This window comes from Oncorhynchus keta, chromosome 30, assembly GCF_023373465.1.
Source record: "Oncorhynchus keta strain PuntledgeMale-10-30-2019 chromosome 30, Oket_V2, whole genome shotgun sequence".
Classification (NCBI taxonomy): Eukaryota; Metazoa; Chordata; class Actinopteri; order Salmoniformes; family Salmonidae; genus Oncorhynchus; species Oncorhynchus keta.
Genome location: NC_068450.1, coordinates 48,332,988 through 48,355,828, shown reverse-complemented (window position 1 = coordinate 48,355,828; position 22,841 = coordinate 48,332,988). Strand labels below are relative to the sequence as shown.

At 41.4% G+C, this 22,841-nt stretch overlaps 1 long non-coding RNA gene and 1 pseudogene across 1 annotated transcript; both read left to right on the top strand.

The window, feature by feature from the left end:
* The first annotated feature begins 6,168 nt into the window (after window positions 1–6,168).
* Window positions 6,169–6,221, top strand: LOC118363997 (uncharacterized; annotated as a pseudogene).
* Window positions 6,222–9,728: 3,507 nt separating this feature from the next.
* On the top strand, window positions 9,729–12,103 carry LOC127914014 (uncharacterized). The gene is made up of 2 exons (XR_008087603.1): window positions 9,729–10,058; window positions 10,749–12,103. It is a non-coding gene; the product is annotated as an uncharacterized LOC127914014 (long non-coding RNA).
* The last annotated feature ends 10,738 nt before the right edge of the window (window positions 12,104–22,841 follow it).

Here is a 22,841-nt window from a genome sequence, read left to right as displayed (position 1 = left end):
TCCATTTCACCTCCTGATGTCTATGATGATTGACAGTGTTAGCATGATTAAGCCTTGTTTTTGTTTTTTATTCTGTCTCTCGTCTGCAGGTATGTTTTGATGTGAGAGAGGGTGCTAACCCCCGGCCTTGTCATCACCATCTCACCCGCTCTTAAGATAACCTTCGGGCCAACTGGGTGCCCAATGCTGTTAGTAGACTCCACTAGAGACACTAATATGTAATTGTGATGAACTGCGAGAATATTAGGTTCGCACTGTAATTCATGAATCAAATGCTATTTTCCCTGCTCCTCTGTTCTTACTTCTTTCCCTTTGTTACCTTTCTTCCTCTGTTTTTATAATGCACACCAGAGCCGCATTGAAGTACAGATTGAACTTGTATTTAGAATATAATGTTACAATTATATTAATATTTATAATGCATGTATTATGTATTTAAAACACTTGGATAATGACGTTTTCAGGAAAGCGTTTCACATTCCATTCGGGTTGAAATTAAGTCTCATTTGATGAAATACTACAGTGGAGAAAATGGGTTTTAAAAAATAGCTGAGGTTTATAACTAGGTGCTGAACTAATATTTATACTAAACATTTTAGGGTCCATACATAGCTAGCTACACAGCCATAGGCACACAGGTATTTTTATACGCCACTACACAATAAGCAGGAAAATAGTTAGCGAGCTAGGTTACTTCGGCTGCATTGCATGGGAAATATCAAGCTTACAAAATTGTACATTCAATTTGCAGTAAAGGCTTTATCTAGCTAGCTAGCTAGCTGGCCAATGTAAGCTAGTCAGCTAGCTTGCTAAATAGCAATTTCCGTCAATTTAACCTATGATAAGAAAATATATACCTTGTATTTGCCCATTTAATAACCAGACAAACCATACAAACTTGTTATGCTGAACTCTTAAACACTCAAGACAGACAAAGAAGCAAGTAAAAACAGCCACAACTTTATTTTGTCAAACCTTTCAGAAAGAAGAAATTCAAAAACATTTGATATCAAAACTCTATATTTAAGAATTATGTGTTAAACATATTTCCTTTCTCACAAACAAGCGTTTTCTGTTTGGAGCTCATTTTGGAGTGTCTGTGTCAGAGATCTGCTGCTCTCGCACTGAGAAGGAGAAGTTTGGGAAAGCTCCTTTTCACCCAAACATAATTTTAAAAGTGCAACCACAACCAGTCAAAACTAAATACATCAGAGACACTTGTTTATTTTGGACCTGTGAAAATATCTATACACATGAAAGCCTCCGGGTCAAAATGACCAACAACATCGTGTTTGTATACAAAATCTACACAGACATTCCACAACATATCAGTGTGTCCACATTTTGAAGTTAGGTTCATGACCCTAAATGGGGTAAAGTCATTAAATGTAATGGAGAAAAAGAGAGGTTAACTAGTATTTTAGACAAGTCAAAAGTGGAAATGGGTCGAATTGACCCGCAACATAATTGGATGGTTAAGTAACACACACATTTATTGGAATGTGCTTTACCTGGTGACCTAACTTCAGCCATTGTCCACCTGTTGTGGATATTAAAGATAACCATTAATCCCCCGAGGATAGAACAATGTAAACAAACTGTCACAGAGAGCTTTTTCTTATCACATGCAATGTTTCAAAACACAGAAGCTCGTGGGAATACCTAGTGATATCCATATAGTTACCATGGTGATATACGTCCAACTGTCAGCTTTCTTAGGCAGGTGGAATGTACTTTACACCGTGCTGCACAAGTGTTTTCCCATAACACAATGGAAATGTCATACAGGGACATGCAGAGCTACAACCCTATTCACTGGAGAAGTGGTCCTGGGGAACGTCGGAGGAAACCCCCTTCGATAACAAACAATGCACTCCGCTTCCCTTGACGTCTCTGAAGTGTGAACTTAGCGTGTGTATATATGATTGTAATGAAAGCAGGAAGGAAGCCAATGGTTTTGTAAATGACCAGCGAGTGCTGTTTGCGGGCCTGGATAATTGCAGTAGCTCGCGAGGTGATAGGGAGAGTAGCGACCCTGTCGCGGGGTTTCACCCCTTTCCCGCTCAACACAGCAATGGGTGATGTGTTTATGGCACAAAGCAATTTTCTTGATGAAATACTCATGACAATCACTTTCGGTGTAACGCAGAGAGCCATTCAATCATGCTGGTAGTGGACATATTCCATTCCCAAAGGAGTGGGAGCTTTACAGTGTTAGGGCAAAAAGACACCACACAACGAGACCTTTGCCTTTATAGAAAGGAAATTGCTCCTAGAGTGCCTCTGCCACAAAACTGATATCGAAATAATTACAAGCAAGCATTCATAGACTGAGGAAACATAGAGAAAGTGTCTCAAGAATGTGAGATAATTTGTGATACTGCAACAGTGAAGGCACTTAAAAGCTTAGCAACTTTGAGAAAGTAGGGCACCAGCTTTCACGATCATTCAACTTTCTCGGTTTTGGGGAATAGGGGTCTGACACTCCTGTACCTTCCATTTCAAGTGCTCAGGCCTTTAACGTCTTCGATTCGCACAGTCAGATTTGATTGTGCCTGTCATTCACTTTTTCAAGCATCGCACAGTATCTGTGATATTGTGCAGGGTGGGATTCAAAACAAATTCAATCAGCTAAAGCAAACGTCAGTCTCCTTTCTTTCCCAGCCAGAGAAAATAAACGTTCCATAAAAATGCAAAGAGCCATCATGGCGTGTGCATACTGTGGGAAGCTGGTCTTCGTCTTCCTCTCCCAGGGCAGCAGGCCGGGTGAGGAGAGGAGGGAGTGGAAGCCTGAGCTTGCGGGTGCTGCTCTATGATGCCTTTGACTCAGAGCTCAACTGAGCGGTCAACGCCAAAGAAAACCTACACCAGGAACAGCCAGAGGATTGTGCCCCGGACCTGGCTCCTGGCTCCAGGATAAAATGAACATTCATGGAATTTTACAGCTCATACCTGATTGCTTGCACAATGGCTCCTTTTTGCTCGCCGCTTGGCTGCTTTTTCCGACCTGCCAAAGCCCCTCCTGATGCTCCTTCAACAAAGACCTTCCTGATGCTCCTTCAACAAAGACCTTCCTGATGCTCCTTCAACAAAGCCCCTCCTGATGCTCCTTCAACAAAGACCTTCCTGATGCTCCTTCAACAAAGACCTTCCTGATGCTCCTTCAACAAAGCCCCTCCTGATGCTCCTTCAACAAAGATCTTCCTGATGCTCCTTAAACAAAGCCCCTCCTGATGCTCCTTCAACAAAGACCTTCCTGATGCTCCTTCAACAAAGACCTTCCTGATGCTCCTTCAACAAAGCCCCTCCTGATGCTCCTTCAACAAAGACCTTCCTGATGCTCCTTCAACAAAGACCTTCCTGATGCTCCTTAAACAAAGCCCCTCCTGATGCTCCTTCAACAAAGACCTTCCTGAAGCTCCTTCAACAAAGACCTTCCTGATGCTCCTTCAACAAAGACCTTCCTGATGCTCCTTAAACAAAGCCCCTCCTGATGCTCCTTCAACAAAGACCTTCCTGATGCTCCTTCAACAAAGCCCCTCCTGATGCTCCTTCAACAAAGACCTTCCTGATGCTCCTTAAACAAAGCCCCTCCTGATGCTCCTTCAACAAAGACCTTCCTGATGCTCCTTCAACAAAGACCTTCCTGATGCTCCTTCAACAAAGCCCCTCCTGATGCTCCTTCAACAAAGATCTTCCTGAAGCTCCTTCAACAAAGCCCCTCCTGATGCTCCTTCAACAAAGCCCCTCCTGATGCTCCTTCAACAAAGACCTTCCTGATGCTCCTTAAACAAAGACCTTCCTGATGATCCTTCCCCCACATGGAGAAAATACTACATTGTACGATAGAATATTATTGTACTTACTATAGAATTCTGTGGTAAACTGTATTAAGTTGTAGTATTCTGTAGAATACTATACTCCACACTGTAGTATCCCTTAATCATGTGTAGTACTTACTATATCATTTTGCAGTGGTGTAAAGTACTTAAGTACTTTAGTAGTACTTTACTATTTATATGCTTTGGCAACTTTTACTTCACTCCATTCCTAAAGAAAATTATGTACAGTTGAAGTCAGAAGTTTACATGCACCTTAGCCAAATACATTTAAACTCAGTTTTCACAATTCCTGACATTTAATCCTAGTAGAAATTCCCTGTCTTCGGTCAGTTAGGATCACCACTTTATTTTAAGAATGTGAAATGTCAGAATAATAGCAGAGATAATGATTTATTTCAGCTTTTATTTGTTTCATCACATTCCCAGTGGGTCAGAAGTTGACATACACTCAATTAGTATTTGGTAGCATTGTCCTTAAATTGTTTAACTTGGGTCCAACGTTTCGGGTAGCCTTCCACAAGCTTCCCACAATAAGGTGGGTGAATTTTGGCCCATTCCTCCTGACAGAGCTGGTGTAACTGGGTCAGGTTTGTAGGCCTCCTTGCTCGCACATGCTTTTTCAGTTCTGCCGACAAGTTTTCTATAGGATTGAGGTCAGGGCTATATGATGGCCACTCCAATACCTTGACTTTGTTGTCCTTTTTCCACAACTTCGGAAGTGCACCAGTCCCTCCTGTAGGAAAGCACCCCCACAACATGATGCTGCCACCCCTGTACTTCACGGTTGGGATGGTATACTTCGGCTTGCATGCCGAAGCCCTTTTTCCTCCAAACATAACGATGGTCATTATGGCCAAACAGTTCTATATTTGTTTCATCAGACCAGAGGACATTTCTAAAAAAAAAGTACAATCTTTGTCCCCATGTGCAGTTGCACACTGTAGTCTGGCTTGTTTATGGCAGTTTTGGAGCTGTGGCTTCTTCCTTGCTGAACAGCTTTTCAGGTTGTGTGGTATTGATTTGCACTTTTCACACCAAAGTACGTTCATATCTAGTAGACAGAACGCGTCTCCTTCCTGAGCGGTATGACGGCTGCGTGGTCCCATGGTGTTTATATTTGCGTACTATTGTTTGTACAGATGAACGTGTCACCTTCAGGTGTTTGGAAATTACTCCCAAGGATGAACCAGACTTGTGAGGGCTACAATTTTGTTCTGAGGTTTTGGCTAATTTGTTTTGATTTTGACATGATGTCAAGCAAAGAGGCATTGAGTTTGAAGGTAGGCCTTGAAATACATCCACAGGTACACCTCCAATTGACTCAAATTATGTCAATTAGCCTATCAGAAGCTTCTAAAGCCATGACATAATTTTCTGGAATTTTACAAGCTGTTTAAAGGCACAGTCAACTTAGTGTATGTAAACTTCTGACCAACTGGATTTGTGATACAGTGAATGATAAGTGAAATAATCTGTCTGTAAACAATTGTTTGAAAAATTACTTGTGTTGTGCACAAAGTAGATGTCCTAACCGACTTGTCAAAACTATAGTTTGTCAACAAGACATTTGTGGAGTGGTTCAAAAACGAGTTGTAATTACTCCAACCTAAGTGTATGTAAACTTCCGACTTCAACTGTGCTTTCTACTCCATACATTTTCCAAGACACCCAAAAGTACTCGTTACATTTTTATGCCTAGCAGGAAAGGAAAATTGTCTAACTCACACATTTATCAAGAGAACATTCCTGGTCATCCCTACTGCCACTGATCTGAAGGACTCACGAAACACATGTTTCATTTTTAAAGTGTTGGAGAATGCCCCTGGATATCTGTAAGTAAAAAAAATAATAACATGATTATTGTACCATCTGGTTTGCTTTATTTAAGGATTTTTTGATCCTTAAGAATATTTTAAACCAAATACTTTTAGACTTTTACTCAAGTACTATTTTACTGGGTGACATTCACTTTTACTTGTATCTTCTTAATTTTACTAAAGTATGACAATTGGGTACTTTTTCCAAGACTGTCATTTTGTAATATACTGTAGAATACTATACAAAACACTGAAGTATCTCTCGATCAAGTGTGGTACTTAGGATTTAATTTTGGAGGATACTGTTGAATACTACTGTATTATCCTCAATAAAACACTGTGGTAAATACTTCAGTAATGTAGGCAAAACACTACAGTGTCTCAGAAAAACATATACATACATATACATATACATATATATAGTATTTCATTTACATATACTCCACCCATTCCCGTCCTCCATATCCCAATTTGTGCCACACAAGAGTGAGAAACCTACATGTTATGGAAAATGTCCTCTTTTAGTATTTGTCCAGTAGGTTTCCTCAAGTGGAAATCCCCCCCTTCTACGTCAAAGATAGTAAAACAAGAACACTATAGTAAATACTACAGTAATGTTCACAAAAACACTACAGTAAATACTACATTAAAAGTCCGCAAAAATACTAAAGTTAATACTATAGTATAGAAATAAAGTTATACCACAGTATTTATTCATGTGGGCAGATCCACAGTGCAAGACAAATGTGCAGATATAAGTCAGCCTATATAACCAATACTTATTATTTTACCAGGCAAGTCAGTTAAGAACAAATTCTTATTTACAATGACAGCTTAGGGACAGTGGGTTAGCTGCCCTGTTCAGGAGCAGAATGACAGATTTTGACCTTATCAGCTCGGGGATTCGATATAGCAACCTTCCAGTTACTGGCTCACGCTCTAACCACTAGGCTACCTGCTGCCCTTGTGGGGTGATTGATTATAGAGTGATTGATTATGTATCTGGGCATCATTACCTGACAGGTTATCTGCGTCCCAATCGTAGACTCACTGATCTTAGAAATGATTAATCTAAGAAAAACATATTGGAGAAAGGCCGTCTTCATTTTATCATCTCTTAGTCATAAGCATACGAAAACAAGTTTCTTTTAGAAAACACATAGAAGACACAAACATGGAAGAGTTCTGAATGCCAAGAGGCACCATGTTAGACAGTCTTGAGTTCACGAATGCAGCTGCTTAAACATATCCATACTCTAAACATTGGCTTGGCACACAGCTCATGACTAATCTGTTTACCACATATGGGTGTGAATATTTTAAAAATCGACCCGGTGCTAGAAAAGTGTCTTTGAGAAATGAAGCTGTGCCTCGATTTTAAAGTGTGTTTTGCAGCCTGCTGAGAAGTCTGAAATGATAGTCAACAGGGTGCCTGCACAGAGACATATAAAGTCACACAGAAACAGAACTGAAGACTTCTACGCTCCACAAATGCAGTGTCTTGAAAGCCTTGGGGTTGGTCTTTTTCTTTCTCTTTTGCACCACCAGCAAAAGCTCATGTAAACACACACATTATGGTAGAGGGGAAAAAATCTATGACATAGATACCTAAAGACTTTCTCAAATATACAATTTAACCATTACAGGGTCTCCCTCGCGTCCTGCCCTTGTATGTATACCTCTCAAACAACAATGTGCGTACATATCCAGTAACCTTTCCCCAATAACCTATTTTATCTCCCTGTCAATCACAAAGCACCATGTTGGATTCCAGTCCATTGGTGGTCCTGACCCCTGTGTGGAATGGGGAAGCAGGCCCCTGCATTCAGACCAAAGACGTCTATCTCGACCTGGCGCCAGCGGGCCCCCAAGTACTGTAATCTCTGCTATTGATTAAATGGGCTCCCGAAGCCGAGGGGGTGCCCACCTCCCGAGGTGGAGCAGAATCGTATCGAGAGGGCCTGGCAAATCGAGGGGATAGAGCATCTTAAGTTGCTTTTTGATGTGCACTGATGAATAATGCCTGACGGGGTGCAGGCTTTAAAGGCCTCGGTGTGGGCTGCCCAGGGAGAGCCTGCATGCTGTGGAGGTCTATAGGCTTGCCTCTTATATAGGCTCTGGATGGATGTGCACTCTGAAAAAGGAGCTTAGAAGCACACACTCACAAAGCCCAGGCCGAGTGGGGAGTGAGGTGGCTGCTGGGTGCACGTTTCCCCATGCAAGGCCATTTAAAATATACCTCAAATACCTCCAGTCGACAGGAGGTAGTTGAGCAATGAACAGTAGGTTTCGACCCATGATAACCCAATTTGTCACCCAAGGAAGTCTCTTCGTGGACAACAGAGTTCACTGCTAAGAGACTGACAGAAGTAGAATGACAGGGCTTTCTGAAGTTGTTATTTAAGTAAGGCTACAATCAAGTAGCACAGATGTCGATATAGTAACAAGTAACAGTAATAAGTACACACACAACGCATTGATATTACACTTTGAGGTAATGTACAGGACATCTTCAAGGAGTTATTATGATTGCATACTAGTGCAAGTAAGATGGAATAGTTCAAAAGGCACCCAGTATTAATTAGCGCATCAGAAAACTATTGGAGTCATGTGAAAGGCACTGCAACTTAAAGATTTCCTCCGCTCTGATTCTTCATATCATTAGGCATTCTCAATGGCCACTCTGCATCCGCTAATCTGCTTCTGTCTGCCATCTGTTGGCTGATAAGAGTACCTGCTTTGACAGGAATGACATATCCCATAGCTTTGCGTTAATACGGCCAACTATAATAACTCCATTTGTAATAAGTCTATTTCCATGCAAGCAAACATGTTCTATTGAACTTTTAAAATAGCATTACGCTAGCATAAAATCAAGTTGCCTTAGCCTGGCCAGCATAGCCTTTTCAATGATTAGTAAAAATGTTTTCTGTGGGCTCTGAAGGCTTATATTTAAATGTGATTATGCGTTCATTATTGATACCTTCAAAAACGACTGGCTAGATCATAAACTGAGATTGTTAGAGTAGGACTTTACACTTTTTCTGTATTTAGATGTGATTGCCTTTGTAAAAATTGCAATTAGAGATTTGAACGTCTTTAATATATCTTGAATTTCCTGACTTAAAATGGATGTGATGGAGAAGAATGTGTCTGATGTGCCAGAGACTAGAAGTGGAGCCTGATATACTAGAGACTAGAAGTGGAGCCTGATGTGCCAGAGACTAGAAGTGGAGCCTGATGCGCCAGAGACTAGAAGTGGAGCCTGATGCGCCAGAGAGTAGAAGTGGAGCCTGATGTGCCAGAGACGAGAAGTGGAGCCTGATGTGCCAGAGACTAGAAGTGGAGCCTGATGTGCCAGAGACTAGAAGTGGAGCCTTATGTGCCAGAGACTAGAAGTGGAGCCTGATGTGCCAGAGACTAGAAGTGGAGCCTGATGTACCAGAGACTAGAAGTGGAGCCTGATGTGCCAGAGACTAGAAGTGGAGCCTGATGTGCCAGAGACTAGAAGTGGAGCCTGATGTGCCAGAGACTAGAAGTGGAGCCTGATGTGCCAGAGACTAGAAGTGGAGCCTGGTGTGCCATAAACTAGAAGTGGTTTTCCCCTGTGTTTAACTGCACCTGTAGAGGGAAAGGAAAGGACATGCTTCCCCATCTAATAGACTCACGCTCTAATAACTTTTAGAGCCATCACAGTGAGAACCCACAGTGAGACTGTGATCAAAGTCGACAGGTAGTTTCAAGGCTGCTGCTGGAGTCCCAGGGAATAGGGAATAGCTCATTTTCTTATGGGCTTTGTTTGTGTGTATGTGCCTGTGTGTGTGTGTGCCTGTTTAAATTTTTCTTCTTCTAAGCATCAGTTCACTAAGTTTTATGATTAGTTCACCGTTTATGAACTGATGGTGAAAAAAACAGTCACATTTTTTCCTAAGGGAAGGAGACTTGGCTGAATAGCTACTGTTTCATTTAAAAGCAGAGGGATGTGTTAGGAGTCACTTTGAAAAAATATGCCGTAGTCTACCCAGCCTCAAAACATGCTGTGAGGTGTGGGCGAGAGGAAGAACTTTGAGATTGACAAACATACATTGTTTGCAGTATAAGGAGCTTTTCCGTTTCAATGGTTCTTACTTTCCTTTCAATAAAACATAGTCAGCACACAGCCTGACTGCCAACTTCAATACTCAACAGGCTTCACATCACATGGTCAGTCCAAGACACCCACCATTGGCTACCGGCAGTTTCCATGGAGACAGAGCTCAGTGTGCCTTCCTGGGAAAATGTAAACAGTCAGTGAACATGGGAGGATTTATATAAATTGTTTTCTAATTTCTCATTCCCATTATGGAATGGATACTGGTTGACAATCAGAGAGAGAAAAAGAAGAAAGGAGGTGGAGCCAGTAAGAGAGATACCTTTCTTCAACTTGACATCTTGGTATAGTTAGTGTGTTCTTCTCATTGTGTCATAGAACTATTGTATAACCTGGTCCTGCTCCAGGCATAAGCGACATAAGCGGTTGCTTAGGGTCCCCGGCCGCTAGGAACACAGTCGGTGTCTCAACCTACTATTGGGAGCTAGAATAGTAGAATACACAAGGTGCAAGTTCAAAATGTGGTTGTGCATCAACAGTTTTTCTCTTGTTATGTCATTGTCAGGTAAAGTTAGTCTATCCTGCTATCTAAATGTGTAGTAATCATGGACGAATATCGACCGGTATTCTGCCCCATGGCAAAATAAATAGAATTGCATGAAATGTGTTACAACATTTCAACATTTCTCTCTTCTCCATGGCAAAATGTGTAGAATTGCGGAAAGCATGGTTTAAAACTGCAATTGTTTTATCTCTACCCCATGGCCTATCCTTCCTGTTTGGCCCTGTCTGGGGGTGTCATCGGATGAGGCCACAGTGTCTCCTGACCCCTCCTGTCTCAGCCGCCAGTGTTTATGCTGCAGTAGTTTATGTGTCGGGGGGCTAGGGTCAGTTTGTTGTATCTGGAGTACTTCTCCTGTCCTATCCGGTGTCCTGTGTGAATTTAAGTATGCTCTCTCTAATTCTCTCTTTCTCTCCTTCTTTCTCTCTCTCTCTCAGAGGACCTGAGCCCTAGGACCATGCCTCAGGACTACCTGGCATGATGACTCCTTGCTGTCCCCAGTCCACCTGGCCATGCTGCTGCTCCAGTTTCAACTGTTCTGCCTGTGATTATTATTATTTGACCATGCCGGTACGAAGGGCTATATAAATACATTTGATTTGATTTTGATTTGATTTGATGGCAAAATGTGTAGAATTGCGGAAAGCATGGTTTAAAACTGCAATTGTTTTATCTCTACCCCATGGCAAAATGTGTAGAATTGCAAGAAATGTTTTATAAAATTGCTGAACTTCTCTCCACCCCATGGCAAAATTTGTAGAATTGCAGAAAACTTGCTTTAAAACAGTTAAATAGTCCTGTACTCCCCATGGAAAAAATGTATATAATTGCAGGACATTAACTTTAAAACTTAAATCATTCTCTCTGTGGTCAAGACTGGGTCTACAAAAGGCTAGGGCCGGCCCTGTGTATGACTCATAGATAACTCAGTGTGGTCATCAAACTATGCAGTTTAGTGGTACCACCAATCTTTATCCCCTCTTCTCATCTATTCTAATATGTGAAGTTTGGGCTGTTGACTTTTGACATTGGTGGAAGTTACCTTCAGTTGTTTGGAGTCACCTAAACACACAAACAGTAATAAAATGTCCCTTAAACCCACATTCTGACTACAACCTAAAACATACAGCCAGACTTCCTGAAGTTCATTATATCAGTTGTATTATTTTGGACCGGTTAAACATCAATCATGCTATTACAATTGCCCTTGTTATTCGTATAATTGTGTGGTCTCAAAGCAATTCGGGGATTTACTTCTTTGCTGCCTCAGTGAATCTGAGGATGAAGATTAGATTCCTACTGAGGCATGAAGTATGAAGGAGGTGAGTGATGTGATGTGTGGGCAGGAAACACACCATATTACGGTGTCCATTTTAGGACACACTCAGTCTTAAATCCTCACCCCTTGATTTAGAACCTCGTATATATAAGATCCCCCTGTTTAAGGGACCTGCGTGGTGTGCAGGATAAATCATTGTTAAATTTGACAAAGCTGGCCATATCACATAGTTGTCCCGATTGGTATTTTTAATTAAATCACTGATGAATGATCTTGAGACTGATTCCCTGACCTGTCAATGTTTTTAATTTGCTGTTTCTGATTTTGTTATACTCTTGTGAATTCTACGGTTTTTACTAGATTACTTGTAGTTTTTCATGTTGTTTGTCTGTAATTTTTATAATGAGTTGGTGCTGCGCATCTTGGCCAGGACACTCTTGAAAAAGAGATTTTAAATCTCAATGAGCCCTTCCTGGTTTAATAAAGGTTAAATAAATAAATCAATCAAATGTGTCCATTCGGCCTATGGATTTTGTTTTTCTATCAGCATGAATTAGATTGAGCAATTAAAGCCCCACTTTTATTCCATAGGCTGGGATCTGCACTATGCAGCTGTTGCAAGAGCACATTTTTCTCTGGCTGGCCACTGGTTTCAACAACAATGATTGATAGGCAGCTTAAACTTCTTGAATTCAATCATTATTGTGTTCAAATACACATTTAGATTTGTGAACAGCCATTCACAACAACCACAATATATAAGCCACAAATAGCTAAATGAGAGAGCAGCAGTGGGATTCACATCAATGCTCTTATGTAGATATCAATAATAAGTGATATTCGTATAACCGTAGACTACACCACTGCTGTCATCCTTACCTCCAAGCATTTATTCAAGTTGGATAATCTTTGGATGCCGACAGGAGTCACACCATTGGAAGACATAGCTTGCAATGTAGCCTACAAAAGCCTATTCCTGCTCATTTCCCACGATCCATCTAACACAATTTTGGTGTGTCATCATAATGGTCTCTGACTTGTGGTCAGACTCACTCAGGTGGAACAAACTTAAACTTGAGTCTTTTTTCAATGCTGATTCGAATGTCATTGAGAAAACAGAGAAGTGTCAAAGATTTCTTTTGCAAACATCCTTTCTGAATTTAAAAGTAGTCCTCAAAGTTTTTCAAAAGTATCTGTAATCTGATTACAATATTTTTGCTGGTAACGTAACGGATTACAGTTTTTTGTAATCCCTTATATGTAACGGATTACATGTAATCCGTTACTCCCCAAGCCTGGTGAGACGTTTACAGCGATGGGGGCAGATATTTTGATCAAGACAGACAATTAGACAACATGCACATTTTCTCTAACACTAAATATACAAATATGTATTATACAGTTATAAGGAAGATGATATTTATATTTAGAAAGCATATAAGTCATTTCAAGCCTTATTCATACAGTTTTGTTGAATAGGAAATACACAATTTAAAATATTTCATATTTTTATCATATCTGTACTGTATACTTGAGCTTGTGTCCTCAGAAGAATTTACACTTAAGCATTTTTTTTTAAATCACCAGAAAGGTGAGATTTGATCCTTTCTTTAAGTATGCTGCATTACTACAGTGGTTATTGATTTTGGCCCTCTCATGATAAATAATTACTTTTTGGGATTACGTAGATGCCATTTTATATTACATTTAGTTATGTTCCACTGGTTGTCACCCCTCCTTGAATCACTCGTCATGAGCTAGGTATAAGCCTTAAGGCTGAGTTTGTCCTATAATGGACACCATACTTCACAGTGGGTTAAGCTTCTTAACTCAGCCTAGTGTGTTCACACAACTCCTCACAGAGATTACTGCATCTCCAATCCATTTGAATGAACTGCTGCTTTTATGTCCAATGCTGAGATCCACGTTCAAAAACCATTTGATTAGCGCTCTGGGTGGAAATTTGTCTTTTACAGTAGCTGATTTCAAAATATATATATATATATATGTATGTTTTTACAGAAGCACAGAGCTAGCATAGCAAGTTTTCACAACACTAAACAAAATAGCCTCCCTGAAACAAGACATGGTCCTACTTTACATTAAAAGTCCCTGATACGCATGTATTTATATGGTAGTTACGTAGGCAAGTACAGTATAATTACATTGTAAGTACACCATTTTAAATAGTACAATAGTCGTGCCAGTTGTATACCGTGCCAGTTGTATATGTCTTGTTGCCATGTATGTTGCTACAGTATGTGAATGGCTGCATCTTTATCATAGCATATTGCTAAACTTTCTACAGAAGTTCCACCAAGCCCATCTTATGTATTCCTATTGTCATCAATTGGAAATAGTGAAATAGGAGTACAATATGATAACCGTGGTATCTTATGTGAATATTTCTACATTTTCAAACATAAAATGCAGATCCACACAATCGATTAAAGCATCACAGATTAATTAACCCATGAATAAATTACCATTCTTTCGTCAGTCATGCTGAATAATTGATCAAACTGATTTAGGATCTGTGAAAACATTATTACTTGAAGAATGTATAGCCCACTGAACGTACCGCAATAGTTCACATGAAACAATCCTGTGGATGATCGTTGTTAATTGATGTAGCCTACTATGAGAACAAAGTTATGGAATCTCTTGCGTAACGCTTCAACCAACTGCATAACAGCTTTGACGGATGAACAAAAACCCATATCTGATGTTAAAGTATAAAGGTGACAGACGGTAGAAGAAGTAAAAACCCTTACAAAAAGTATTGCAGTTTTCGAACCGCAGTAAAAGTGCAGTAGCTGTAGTCCACTGTGTTATTTTGGACGCAGTACTTGCAGTTATACTGAACTCTAACTGCAGTTATACTACAGTGTACTGCAGTTATACTGCACGATGACTGCAATCGTTTTTCGTAAGGGAATCCTCCACGTCCTCCTAATTTCTTCATACCTACATTACCAGTCAAAAGTGTGGACACACCTACTCATTCAAGGGTTTTTCTTTATTTTTACTATTTTCTAAATTGTAGAATAATAGTGAAGACATCAAAACTATGAAATAACACATATGGAATCATGTAGTATGAGACAGCTGCCAAGTACTTCACTTAGTTTAATCAGTTTATCTTAATTAACAAGCTACAATGCCATCCTTAGCAAGATGTTTTGAAGTGTTTCTTGTAAACGGTAAAAATATACTCTTTTCCCACGAGCTTTATTGACAACATTTTTATGTTGGAATATCTTATGCTGGAAATGACATTTTTGCACCAATGCTAAATGTAAAGGGGGTGTCACGCCCTGATCTGTTTCACCTGCCTTTGTGCTTGTCTGCACCCCCCTCCAGGTGTTGCCCATCTTCTCCATTATCCACTCTGTACTTATACCTGCGTTTTCTCTTTGTCTTGTTTGTCAAGCTCACCAGCATTCATCCTGTCAGCTCCAGTCTTTTCCCAGACTCTCTTTTTCTCGTCTGGAGGGGTTCGTGGATGAGGTGAAGAAGTTTTTTTTTTTTAGCCCTGTTCTCCTGGAGAGAAGCTGCCCGGGAGCTAATCCAGCTTCGGCAGGACTCCTGAAGTGTGACTGACTATGCGGTGGATTTCCGCACGTCGGCAGCGGAGAGTGCTTGGAACCAGGAAGCCATGTTCGATATGTTCCTGCACGGTATTTCAGAGGAGGTCAAGGATGAGCTTGCTGCTCGTGAGTTACCTACGGATCTCGATTCCCTCTTCGCTTGGACCAATCGTATCGATGGGTAACTACTGGAAAGGCGGAGGGAGAGGAAATTCGACTTTGCTCACACGTCCAGGGATTCCACCGTGCCTCTGAGTCATCGCGGAAGTCCCAGAGGATCCCGTTGCTGAGTGAACCCAAGGCCTCTCGACCTGCCCCGAGAGTCACTGGAGTCTGCTGAGTTGCCGCTTCCCGAGCCTATGCAAATAGGTAGAGCTGGGCTATCAATAGCGGAACGACAATACAGGATCAACACGAAGAGCTGTCTGTATTCCGGGACTCTTGGTCATTTTGTGTCCTCTTGTCCTTTAAAGAGATCAGGCTCACTGATAGGAGTGAGTACTCTGGTGGGCCATATAGAGAACTTTCCTGCTTCCCTTGCTTGCACCCCAGTTCCTGGCATTCTACTGTGCCTTAGCCAGTCTAAATCTCTTTGTGTCCTCAGTGACTCTGAGGCCAATGAGAGTTTTTTTGGACGCTACCCTGGCTTCCGAGCTGAACATCCCCACTCAACCCCTCTCCACTCCGATGGAGGTTAGAGCTCTGGACAGGCACCCTGTAGGCCGGGTCACTCATATTACCACTCCCATCAACCTACGGGTGTCAGGGAATCACAGCGAGAATATTCAATTTCTGCTCATCGAGTCTCCTCAGATTGGCTCCAGCAACACAATCCCCTCATCCACTGGGCTACTGGTGCCATCGTGGACTGGAGCCCGTCCTGTCACACTCATTGTCTTCCAGGAGGCTTGGAAATTGCCCCGGACGTCTCCGCCAGCCCCGCAGAGTACCAGGACCTCTGGGTGGGGTTTAGTAAGGGCCGGTCCACTTCGCTTCCACAGCACCGACCTGTGTCCAAGAAGATCAAGCCTGAGGCACTAGTACGCCACTATAGTGCCGCGGCTACACCGCTGGAAGCTGAGATCTTTCCAAGATTATTAGCCCCTCTGCTGTTCGTCCTCTGTTGCCCTGTACCCTCTGTATTTTTCCTACCATTTCTGTGTCTAGAAAACCATGTCTGAAAGCCCCTTGTCTCCTGTTTGCCTGTCCTGACTATGTACCCGCCCGCCTGACCACTCTGCCTGGCCCTGACCCTGATCCTGCCTGCTGTCCTGTGCCTCTGCTCCTACTCTGCATTATCGACCCCTGCCTGCCTTGACCTGTCGTTTGCCTGCCCCTGTGGCTGTAATAAACATTGTTACTTCGACACGGTCTGCATCTGGGTCTTACCTTTATCCTGATAGGGGAGGCGTGTTAGGGTGGGAGACATCGTCTCACTGACTGTTCCGCTCGGTCTTTTTTCGCATAAAAGGCCATCCATCCTCTTTCACGTACTCATCTCTACGTCAGCAGACAGTGGTTGGCTGACTGTAGTTATCAGTCCACCTTCCACACGCCCATCTGTCCTGTTAAGTAATGCAAACTGAAACACCCGCCAAAGCTTTGACAGAAAGTAAGATGAATAGCATCTGAATGTCATTTTTGACAAGGACTTAATGCAGCATACAAACACAAAATGCCACTTTGATCTTTTCCATGCTCAGTGATCAATCTTGATGAATTGTTGGTGAGAACACATTCTTGAAAAGTGGCGGAATGAATTGCTAAATGAACACGCGTCTTTGATTCTAATTGGGAAATGTAAACAGGCTGTACTATTTTGTATGCTTGTTCCTGTGACTGTGCTTTCTGCTTTCTGGTTTTGAGTACGCCAATTAAAACATATGCATACTTATGGACACATAATAATGATGCTTCATTTACAATATTTCACACAAGGCAGATTTGATCCTAATGTGGGAATTGTGCATTTGAGATATACTGTATCCACGTGACTTGGACGTTCTTATAAACGATGTACAGTATGTAGATGCTCTTTGTCTCCATCACTATCAAAAACAATGCTTTGAATAATACATGCATATCGTGTCCTCTTATTTTTGTTGTGATGCTTATACTGTAGAACCACTAAGGGTACATTTCTGTGTTGACTGTCACAAGTAATGGCACAGTACTGGGATGAAATCAGAATGAAATCAGAATTCTTGTTAAAAAGGAAAATGGGATGTCGCTAGTCAGAGCCCTTTCATCTGCTCAATTCCAGAGGTGTTTTTAATTGATCCAACCATAAATATACATAATTCCACGGTGTGCAAATACTGAGAGAGCTGCTCTGAACATCTGAAAGAGCACAATGTCGTTAGTTAAGGATTAAAGAACTTTACCTGAAGATTCTCTCCTATTCTAATGAATACAAGGACTTGGACAAAGATGTGCATATCCACTTGACTGCTGTTTGTCTGTGGGTCAGCTATTTGAGCTGCTTACCATAGCCGTGTAGGTCAAGGTGTTTGCTTACATTTGTTTGTGTAGACACGTTTGGCATTCAGGTTTACAAATAAGACAACATGGAATGATGAAGCCTTGAATGGACATATAATAAAACAATGCATTTGGATGCTATTGTCTTGGAGAGACTGCATTTAGCTGAAAATAGACTGAAGTAAAAAATAAAATCCTTGTTTTCTTTTCAACTGTCATATACGCTGCCATATCAGGCGAAATGTAACCTCCGTCCATCATATCATATCACTGTTTTCACCGAATGCCTTTATGAAAAACAGAACCATCTGCAGCACGCCTGTAGGACCCCACAAATTGAATATATTAAACCGCAATCTACATTTAAATAGCTAGATTTCCACAGTCCAATACAGTGCACTAAAGGCAATTCCAGGCGTATTATTCACAGCTAATGGGAGAGTAAAAGAGACTATTGCATAGAAATTATATGCTCCTTTATGGGAGACGATTGCCAGCGTTGCCGTACAAATGTTTTCAGACATCTCCTTAGATCCTTGCAATTATGATATTCAGTGGGGGAGAGCGAAAATGTACATTTCATAAGAGAATGCTTGCAACGATAACGTCACACTTGAAGCTCAGAGGAGGGCAGCAAAAGGTCAAGGCTTGAAAATAATGAACCATCACGAGAATTCCAGAGACCACCGCATTCTTGGGTTGCTGCTGGTCTTAATGAGCTACTGTACATTGTACACATGAGCAAAGATCTGCAAGAATCCCCTCTTGCTCACAGATGATACACATTATGGTGAGGGAATATACATGTGAAAAAAAAAACTGTTTGCTCAGAAGTTCTGGATATTGGATAACTGCAACTGTTTTACCGTATAGGTCCTTGGAATAGATCCAATGAACCACAGGGCAGAAAGGAGCAGATGCCACTGCATTGCCCTCATATCATATAACCAAAGCATTCCCTTTGCGCTCACACAAATATGCTCTACCATCTGGTAATTGTTATAAAAGGACCATGGCCTTTGTTTACACCACCGATAGATAGAACAGGTGAAAGCCTTGATGTGGTACACATTCATCCACAGTGTAGTAGGTACACACCACGGGTAGGTGGAAGTAACTAAATGTGTGGATACCCACAATGTCCCTGCCTGTAAGTACTGCACCATGTAAAGACATAGAGACACATTGTGAAGTGTTCCACAATAACCGCCAGTTCACTAACCACCACAATCCTACAATAACCACCAGTTCACTAACCACCACAATCCTACAATAACCACCATTCCAACAAACTCTGCTGTCCCACAACAACTACCATTCCGCCAATCTGCTATGGTGACATATGAAATTGAGCCAGACGCCTTTTCTCCTGACCTCGACCGACCCTTTGACCAGCTCTTGGCGACACATCGCACGCTGCCTTTAGTGGCGGAACACGAGGCAGACAGGCCATAACAGCTTCACGGCGCCTGCACTTGTTGGTCTGCTAGATTTCAAAGGGGAGCGCTATGCACTCAGGGGCTTGACTGGGCCCAGTCTGGCCACTATATCACATCCACATATAAAATGAGTGTCAGAGTGGATAGAGGCCCATTAAATAAATACCTCTTGACCATTGGATCCCTTGTACATTCATCATGTCCATTGCAACCAATAATGTACGTAAACCCTGGATTGCTGATGCTATATATTGGCCATTGGGAGGCTTTGAAGCCACTGGTCGGCCGTATTGGCACACCCCAGTAGGAGCCGTCCTCCATTGGAATGAATGAAATTCTATAGTATTTCAATTAAATGCTTCAAGGGCAAACTTACATGTATTTACATTTTTTCTTTTGTAGTGGGGACAGTAATATTATTAGTCTCTAAAAATTATACATTAGACAAAATATATATTTGTATGTTTAGCTCACATAATATAACTTTAAAGTATGCATTAAGGCAGTGGTATAAAGTAAAAATAATTTAAAGTACTACCTAAGACGTTTTTTGGAGTATCTGTACTTTACTTTACTATTTATATTTTTGACAACTTTTACTCTTACTTAACTACATTCCTAAAGAAAATATTGTACTTTTTAAATACATTTTCCCTGACAACCAACAGTACCCATTACATTTTGAATGCTTAATAGCATAGGAAAATTGTCACATTTTGCCTCTGGCTTGGCGGACTCACTAAACACAAATGCATCTTTTGTAAATAATGTCTGAGTGTTGGAGTGTGCCCCTGGCTATACATACATTTTAAAAACAAGACAATGGTGCTGTCTGCTTTGCTTAATATAAGGAATTTTAAATGATTTATAGTTGTACTTTTGATACATAAGTATATTTTAGCAATTACATTTACTTGTGTTACTTTAAATAAAATATGGTATATTTCAAACCAAATACTTTTAGAATTTTTAGAATTTTAGAATTTAGAATTTTACTCAAGTAGTATTTTACAGGCTGATTTTCATTTTAACTTGAGTAACTTTCTATTAAGGTAGCTATACTTTTACTCAAGTATGAAAATATTCAGCGTGCCAGTGGCTATCGAATTGTGAGCCCAGTTGGGTGGCTGGTCTCAGACAATCCCACAGGTGAAGAAGCTGGATGTGTAGGTCCTGGGCTGGCATGGTTACACATGCTCTGCGGTTGTGAGGCTGGTTGGACGTACTGCCAAAATCTCTAAAACGACGTTGGAGGTGGCTCATGGTAGAGAAATAAGCATTCAATTCAGCATGCCAATTGCATGCTCCCTAAAAACTTGAGACATTTGTGACATTGTGCTTTGTGACAAAACTGCACATTTTAGAGTGGCCTTTCACTGTCCCCAACACAAGGTGCACCTGTGAAATGAGCATTCTGTTTAATCAGCTTCTTGACATGCCACAAATGTCAGATGGATGAATTATCTTGGCAAATGAGAAATGCTCATTAACAGGGACGTAAACAAATTTGTGCACAACATTTGAGATAAATACATTATTTCTTTGTGAAAATATAAAACATTTCTGGGATCTTTTATTTCACCTCATGAATCATCGGACCAACACTTTACATGTTGTGTTTACATTTTTGTTCAGTATAATAAACGTGGCAGGAACGAATTTAGTAAATGCATTTCCATAGAATCCAAAATATGTTTTACAATCGTGAGGGAGTGCCAAGATGGAGGCGTGGTAGCTTCATAACAGCGCCCCCTGTCAGTCATCTAGTGTATATATAAATCGTCGAGTGTAACCCACTGAAGTGCAACCTTCCTCCAAGATTGAAAAAAATGCATTTAACAGTTAATGTAATTACACCGTACTCCAGACTAAATGGGTAGCCGGTATCATGTCTTCCCAAGATGAAGTCAAGCTAATTATCAAACTGCTGGGGCAAGCTTGTTTTTCTGCTTACACACATACTGGGATGATAGTGTTTTATACAGTAGCATTCATCATGTTGTGCACATGGTAATAACGTACAGAGCAGCCGGTTTTCTGTGGTATGAAGGTCGCAGATTGTATAAGTGGTGTATCACATGCACTCTAATAAACAAGCCCATAACAGCCAGCGAGCTGGAAACTATATTACCAGTGAAATTGCATATGTTCCCTTTTATTTCTCACTCTACTGTACAAGTATGAGTTGGACTACTTCAGATGGAAATGAAAATGCAGAACATTCCACTGCAAGTCTTGGGGTGGTAAGCATCATGATTTTTTTGCATAATTACTGTCGCACTTTTGTTAAAGTGCACTCACCCGTTAAGGCTCCCATGGACTACATTTTACCTCAAAATAACATAACGTTTCACACCTGGCATTATTCACTAGTCTAAAGACCTGCAGCAATAACATAACTATCACACAGTGTACATACACTGCCTCTACCATACCAATTTAAGTATGAGACTCTTTCATACCAACGAAACACTTGGGAAAAACGTCCAGATGGTTATGATGGGGCACAGAAAGCACATGCAGTACGTACCCGCACGTATGTCTGCATGCTTGAGTGAAGGTGTGTGAGAGAAACTCTGTTGTTCCCACAATCTTCCCTCCAGCAACCTCCATTCCTTCCCAGTTGAGTCCCACAGGTCATCTCATCGGTTTAGTGTTATTACCTCAGTGGCAACTGTACTGCAGGGCAGGAGAGGGCCCAGATGAAGGAGGCTCAGTGGTAAAGAAGCATCAGAAACCTGCGCCCCTCGCTACGGCTCGCTACTTAATAGCTCCTGAAATGAGGCGCCCTGCCACACCATGGCTTGTCAAACCCTACTAGATTTAGACACACTGGGGGAAATTGGGAGCAGGCAACTACACTAATAAGTGGGAGAATGTCTCGAGTGGCATGGAAACATGCGACGCCAACGATGCAAACGAGTCATACGGAATATAACCCACAGTACAACAAAGGAAGGACCTGGCTAAAGACCTTCCTTCCCTCCTCCAATGAGCTCAAACTCTACCTAGAGTTTTTATACAACAGAGGGACACACTATGACCATACTAAGGGGCCTAGTACAGGCCTCTGGGGTAAATTGCAACAAATGTATGGTAGCATCTCGTGCCTTTACTGGACAGTTTTAAGTCGGGGGCAGTAACGAAGGTTTGACACTTGAGTGAGATAAGGGTAATTAAAGCATGAGCCACACAGGTGTGATCCTTGACCTGTGCAGTGGTGACACGACTTGTGTCGGGGTGAGGGGTGAGGCGGATGTGAGAACGAGGGTGTGGACACCGTATCAACGAACCACGCTACCCAGCACTGTCAGTGTACCAGCACCAACGTCTGTGTGAAAACCAAGTGGGTATATTCCTCTATGAACATTATTAACCATCTGTAGTCATTTAATATGTTTGGAGCGAACCCATTTTTAATTTCTTACTCTCTGTTTCTCCTTCGTTAACTCTCTAATGTCTGATGTGAGGCCATGCACGTTTTATGCTCTTCAACCGCAGCGAATGGAAACATTTAACACCAGGCTGACTTTCATTATTGTGTTTTTTTTCAGTGTCCTTTGATAAGATGGAGGGTCTTTCCCTTCCTCTGCCTCGCGCTGAGGAACAGACCTCTTTCTTGTCGTCGATGCGGATGGCATGGTGGTATTTGAGGCCCACCTCGCTGTAGCCTTTGAGGTCAGCCTTTGAAGTTGCCAATCCAGTCCTGCCTCCAGTTGGAGCAGGGCTTTGAGCACTTGT